The sequence below is a fragment of the Akebia trifoliata genome, chromosome 11 (genome assembly GCF_017979445.1).
Source record: "Akebia trifoliata isolate Shusen 1 chromosome 11, ASM1797944v1, whole genome shotgun sequence".
NCBI classification, from domain to species: domain Eukaryota; kingdom Viridiplantae; phylum Streptophyta; class Magnoliopsida; order Ranunculales; family Lardizabalaceae; genus Akebia; species Akebia trifoliata.
The window spans coordinates 32856993-32864389 of record NC_141385.1 but is presented as its reverse complement, the minus strand read 5'-3'; the positions used below and the strand labels follow the sequence as shown (position 1 = coordinate 32864389).

Genomic DNA, 7397 nt, shown 5'->3' with positions numbered 1-7397 from the left:
GCCTCTTAATGACTCTAATTATTCATTTTGGAGGATGAACATTGACATCTTGTTAGGATAGATGGACTTTGATTTTGTTCTCTTTGAGGACATGCTACCAACTCCACTTCCAGATTCTACGGAGTTAGTGAGGGCTCATTTTGTTAAATGGAAAAAGGCCAATAGATTGTCTATGATGATCATTCGAGCATCTATTAATAAGACTCTTCGAGATGCTATTCAGACCATTGATACAGGTAAGGAACTGTTACAGATCATCAAGAAACAGTTTGTGGGAACAAAGAGATCTGTTCAGTATGAATATTTGGGTGAGTTTATGAATCTGAAATATGATAGTAATGGAAATGTGTGGGAAAACATACTTAAGATGTCCAAACTTATCATTGGTCTCCAAAAGCAGGGGATTATTTTTTTAAGATGACTTTCTGGTGCACATGACAGTTTTATCTCTGCCTAATTCTTTTGATACTTTTAAGGTCAATTACAGTGCACAAGAAACTAAATGGGATCTGAATCAGTTGATTTCCCTTTATGTCACTAAGGAAGCAAGATTGAGAGGTTTAAAGGTTGAGTCAGCACACTTGACAGTTCACCCAAATAGTAAGAAATATTTTAAGAAAGGCAGCAACAAGAATTTCAAGTAAGGAAAAGAGTTCAAAGATTTCAAGAATCAGAAAATAATCAAGGAAAGACAAAGACTGAAAAAATAGATAATGAAGATTGCAAGTTCTACAAGTAGAAATGATACATGAAGAGAGATTGCTTTGCGTATAAGAACTGGTTGCAAAAAAATCCAAGAGGGATTCGACAACAAAAGAAATCCCAGACCAGAGGATAGATTTTTTCTTAGGAATGCAGAGGCATTGTAGGTTGAGGTTGTTGGAGCTTATCGTCTTATTCTCGATATAGGACATTCTTTGATTTTAGAGGAGATTTTCTACATCTCATCTTTTAGATGAAACATTCTTTCCATTTCTAGATTGGACATTGTTGGACATGTTTTTTATTTATTTATTAGATGGTATTTATCAGTTATCTTTAGATAATTTGTTTGCTTATTCTCTGTTATGTTTATCTGTTGATTCGTATTTTTCAGAGTCTAAGCATTCTAGTTCGTTAGAAAACTCTTCTATGTTATGGCATTTGAGATTAGGTCACATTTCCAATAAAAGACTAGAATCCTTAGTTAAGGAAGGAATTCTAGGTCCTCTAGGTTTCTCAGATTTTGATGTATGTGTGGATTGCCTTAAAGAAAAGATAATTAAACAACGAAAGTTTGAAGTTACTAGGGTTACCGATTTGCTAGGTTTCTTAAATATGGTCAAAATAGTGGGAGTGAAAAGCAAAGAAAAGTTATATTTGAAAAGAAACATAGTGATCCACCAATATATTTTATTTTGCAACTTTTACCTCATTTGGTGGCTTCACCTGTCCGTACAATCATTGTAGAAGATGTAGCAATCAAACCAGAACCCAATCCTCAAGTGGTAGTGGTTCCAGTTCTACAACCAATCATTTCCATTAGGAGATCTACCTGAGAATGCAGACCCGCTATTATAGATGATTATGAGGTGTACTTTCAGGAATGAGATATTATCAAAGACGATGTAGATGATTCTTCTACATTCAAAGAAGTAATGGACTCAAATAAATCTCAATTCTGGAAGGAAGCAATGAAAGAAGAATTGAGATCTATGAAAAAGAATGAAGTATGAGAACTAACGACGCTTCCAAAAGGTCGTAAGATAATAGAATACAAATGGGTTTTCAAAACTAAAAGGAATTCAGAAGGTAAGGTTGAGAGGTTCAAAGCAAGACTTGTAGCAAAGGGTTTCAAGCAAAAGCCAGGTATTGATTTCAGTGAGACTTATTCTCCAGTTTCTTTTAAAGATTCATTGAGGATCATCTTGGCGATAGTGACACACTATGATTTAGATTTACATCAGATGGATGTAAAAACTATTTTTTTGAATGGTGAACTGGATGAGGAGATTTACATGGCACAACCTGATGGCTTTAAAGTTGATAAAAGAGAACATCTTGTCTGCAAGCTGAAAAGATCAATTTATAGATTAAAACAAGCAACAAGACAGTGGTACTTGAAATTTGATCAAGTGGTGACCAGATACGGATTTAAAAAAAATGTCGTCGACAAATGCATATATCGCAAGATGAGTGGGAGTCGATTCATCATTCTTGTGATTTATGTTGATGATATATTGCTAGTAAGTAATGATACTCATCTCTTATGTGATAATAAGGATGTTACTGATTTTGCAAAGAATGAAAGAGTAACCAGGGGAAAGAAGCACATAGAAATAAAGTACCTTTTAGTATGTGAAAAAGTTCGTGAAGGATTGATCGAGATTGCCAAGATAGATTCTAGCAATATGATAGCTGACCCTCTCACAAAAGGACTCCCACTAAAGATTTTCAAGGAACATGTAACTCGTATGGGAGTTATCATGTCATTTGTTCATGTTATTTAAGTGTTAAGTTTATTTTATACTTATTTTGATTTATTTATACTCTTGATAGACTATTTATTATTGCTTAAAGAAATTAATTATGACCAGTCATTATTTATGCATTATTGTGTACACATGTTATGTTTGCCTGTGAGTAAATGTACTCATAAAGTGTTAAAGAAATGCTTAGACTAAACATGACTTGGCATCACGTTGATGAAGTCTTCATTCTGTATAGAAAGGTGATGGAATATCACATAGCTGGTTGCTAGTAAGATATCAGAATGACATACGATGAGTATGAAGTTGGACACCTAGGGAATGTACATACAGACTACATTGAGGAGTGTACATTGTCGTAATACCACAAAGAAAGTTCACGTAAAGGTAAACTCCTGAAATTCATTGATGGTACTAGTTTTGAGACCATGAAACTGTCTTAGGGCCGACAAATGAGCACTTTGTTACATCCATGATCCATCATTAGTGGTATTTTTGAATGAAGATGATAGTTAAAGATTATCTGAATTGTTTTGAACAATTATTTTTCAAAAGAGTGCACTCGATTATTCAAAAGGTAACAATCCAGAGAGTCGTTTTAAACAAAAGGTATATGTGAAGGTAAAGTGGGAGATTGTTGGAATTATTATTATTATTTTCGTAATTAAAATTATTTTGTGGCCTTTTCACATATACAAATTTTATATAAATACTGGATTGTACTTTATTCAAAATATTAAGGATAAAATTGAAAACCATGCTAGAGGTCTGGCATTGGTTACCAGCATCAAATATGATGGGTTAATGAACATCCTATCAAAACTTAAATGGTATTCACCTAATACTAGAATTCTACGATGGGTAGAAAATCTATTATCCTCTTTTATAAATAGGTGGTCGTCCCCCCTTCTCTACACACAGATTATTCTATTATTGAGATAGAGGTTCCCATCACCAAAATGTAGGCAGAGTTGTGGTAGTACACCTATTCTTCGCAGATCAAGATCAACGTATTCTCCGCGGATAATCGGAAAAGCGAATCCAGGTATTTTACAATTATTGTTTGTTCGATTCGAATATTCTGTTTTGTTCAAGATCAAATCCTAGATCCATGAATATATTGTTTACAATATTTTTCTCCAACACTTACTTCCTTTAATATGTTTCTCCCTGTATTTTGGCCAATTAAATCCATCTTCGATTGATCTCGCAATGCCATACAAGCCATGATTCAAAGTAAGAATCAAACTGATGTTGATTTGTTATTGTTGTTTCTTTGATGTTTTAAGCCTTTACGAGTAAAAAAAATTTAAATTGCAGTTGCATGTGTTTCGTTTGATTACAATTTGCAGGTAATGGTAAAAATGATGAAACAACAAATGTTGGGAATAGGTTAGTGATTCAGTCCATTAAGTTTCTACACTACATTAGGATTGACTACATGAATGATGAAAAAACAATTGAGAAGTTATGCCATTTTTCAAATGGTACAGTTGATTATTAGCCTTTTGGAAGGTAAACATACTAACCTACTTCATCCTGGTGATAGAAATACTTGTTTTATCTGATTTAGAATTTGGAAAGTGGCCAATGCATTGTAAGGAAGTTCTTTCATTTTAGAAATTGATGCATGCTATTGTATTGTTTCATTCTAATTTGTATGCATCTCTCTGCTTTTAATCTTCCTTTCCTTACTTTTAGTATATACATAATGTACAAATGAATCCCTATACTTTTTAAAGCCAAACCACATTGAAAAACCTTTTAGCTGATAATAGTCACTATTGCAATTTGTCTTTTCTCAGTTTTCTTCAATCCCCTCATGATAAATCCTAGTTCTTCATTTTTTTTAAGGATTCAAGTAATTTAATTTGTGATTTTTGTTTAATTTGAAACCATAGAATCTGTAAATTATTTTCAATTTAAGCCGTACATTTCTGTTTTGCAATTTCTTCTTGATGGATAATTAAGCTTGAGCCCTCAATTAGAAATGGATTGGGGATTTGGTTACAACTATCGATCAATGTAAATTTACAATCAATTAAGATTCCAAATAGTATATCGTACACCCTAATCGAACTCTAATGCTTCCATTATGAATTAAGATTTAACCTTGAAAAAGCCTTCCTCTGTTGTTGACCTCTCGAAAGAGAAGAAGAAAGAATTTTTTTTTCTTTTTTTTCCTCAAAATACCCATTGAGAGAGACAGAGACTGATTTTTTTCCAAAAAAAATAGTTTTAAAAGTAAGACTTGTTCTATAGATATCTAATTCATCCAATTTCAAAAGGCCCAAATACCTAGTTCCCAAAAAAAAAACTTTATAAAAAATTATGTAAATGAAAACTGTTAGTATTGTTTCTTTTTGGTCTCCATAGAAATGAAAAATATTTTTTATATATATGTTTTATGGGAATATTTCAAAATTCAATTTCATAGTTGAAATTGATAATCCTTGGGCTTGGGGAGGTAGTGCTAGAACTTATAGCATCCGTAAACTAAATTATCACAATTAAGTTAAAGAGTAGTGGATTTTCCACATCCCATCTCCATATGGTTTTAACTGTTTCGGGTAACACTAGTGTTGGAGAATAATGTAAATGTTATGATAATACTCATACATTGTCTCTAATTGACTGTAGGAACTACTCTTCTTACCCCAAGTCTCCATGAAAATCATCTCTAGTTAGTTTATTGAAAGTTGATTTGGTGTATATTGGTCTTTGAAAAGATGTCGAACATGCTTGGATTTTAATTATCACATGGCTTGTTCAAATTTGAACTCATTTTCAAATCCCTAAGAGCAATCAAGTCTCATGTCCCATATAGTTATTTAGATATTAGATATTGGTCACAGCTTCCTTCGACAATCATCCGATGATTCGTCACTGTTCATCCACTCTTTTCACCATCCACTCTAAGTCATCTTTGTATCATTCGTGAACAAAACAAACACAAGAAACCAAGATTTAAAACCATGATCTCTCTCTCTCTTTCTCTTATTTGTTTTCATCAAGGCACATGTTATATTTAGATATTGCTTACCTAGTACTCACCTTCTACTCGGTTATAAAACCCAAGTCTAGTCTTCTCAAATTATAGTCATTTTTTTTCTTGCTTATCCACTTATTAAAGGAATTGTATGTATATGCTTTGCAGGAATTGGTCATTTTATTTTTTTCTAGCATTTGATGGAATCCCTTCCTCATCTATTATATTTACATTTCTATGCTAATTACTCACAAAATTATTTTACTTCTGATGTTTTTATTTGTTGTGAAAGATAGGAATTGATTACTTATCTATTATTGCGTATAATGATTTAATTCCTTCTCATCATGTTTTTCTAGATGGCAACGTAAGAAATTCCCCCCCCCCCCCGATAAATTGGGGTATTCTTTTAGCTATACTTTTACCAAGTGCTTTATTCATATAATTCAATTCAGTCATCTAACTGACTTGATTTTACAATATTCAAACTGTAATGCATCATCTATCTCCACACTCTTTGTTGTATATTGGTATTTAAAATATTGCTTTGAACACTTCTGTTCAAACGGAGCTTTTTCCATTTTTGATATTAGCTTTGCAGGATGACAATAGTGAAGTCAAAAGAAAGGCATTAAGTTGTTGCAAAAGTAATCATACATTGACATTTCTTCATTTCATGTCGGAACATTTTCCCCCCTTTTTGATAGGAACTTTCATATTAGAACTTATGTATTTGGAATTCTCAACTTTATGACATAGTTCTCACATGAGATTTTAGCAGACAAAAGTTTGAATTGAAAGCACAAGGCATTCAAGAAAATTAGGATCCATTTATGTTATTTAGCATCGTAACTCACCCACCTTGGAATTCTATTTTATCAGAGTCGAGTTGGGCATGTTCAGTCTGTTTAGAGAAATAGACCAAGAAGGAGTTGTTAGATGCTCTTCGACAAAACTCGGGTAAGTGGTAGTGTTGCCTAGTGTATTTTTTCTCTGCATATTGACCAAAATAGTGAAGTATCCCTTAATAAAGGTGCAAAATAATTGCACTCGAGCTACAATCAATAGTAATATTTGTTTCGTTTATATGTTTGAAGTATCAGCTAAAATTCAAGAAAAACTTTTAGTATTCATCTTTCAATGCTTCAATTTGGATTCGTAATTCCATTACTCATAATATATATAGGGCTTTATTTAGTCTGACCATCACATTTTAGCTTTTTTCTGCTCCTACCGGGTAGAATTGTTTTGTCTATGAAGCAGCTCTTTATTTCTAAGTGGTATCTCACTAGGTTTGATTATATTGATTGGATTGTGCAGTTGTGGACAAGTTCAAACCGGTTCCTTTTTAGATTTTACAACTCTCAATAGTCTGCTTGGGCTAGGAAAAAGATGATGGCGAGAGAGCGAGGTGTTGTTGTGAGTGGAGGTTGAAGATGGCGTTTGTAAGCATGGTTGATTAAGAGTATTGACGGTGAAGTACTTGGTAATTTTGTAAATTATGACTCATTGTAACTCTTGTGTATAAATTAATGTGATAGAGAAACTCGATGTTCTCTATTTGGGTCTATTTTGACCGTGAGTAATAGGTGCGTAGAAAAAAAATTAAAAATTAAATTGTTTTAAAAACTTTACATATCGGTTTGTAACCGATGCCTAAAGTCTTAGATATAAGACATCAGTCTCATAGATATCAGATTTTAAATTGATGTCTAAGATATTTTTTGTATTAGTGTGTTCAATTTTAAAAATATAGATTTGGAACCGTTTTTAGCTGTTCCAATTCTTAGGATTTGGAAAGGGTTTTAACCATTCCAAATCTTGAGATTTGGAATGGCTTCCAACTGCTTAAGCTCATTAATGACGTCGGACAAGTGATGGTCTTTCAACTGTTTCATTTATACTTAGGAATAGTTATAAACCGTTCCTAATTGTCAATT

General features: G+C 32.7%; 1 long non-coding RNA gene across 1 annotated transcript; it reads left to right on the top strand.

Annotated features, from left to right (window-relative positions):
* The first annotated feature begins 3612 nt into the window (after positions 1–3612).
* Positions 3613–7068, top strand: LOC147391312 (uncharacterized). Its single transcript, XR_015170326.1, has 3 exons — positions 3613–3704; positions 3821–3983; positions 6340–7068. It is a non-coding gene; the product is annotated as an uncharacterized LOC147391312 (long non-coding RNA).
* Positions 7069–7397: the final 329 nt, after the last annotated feature.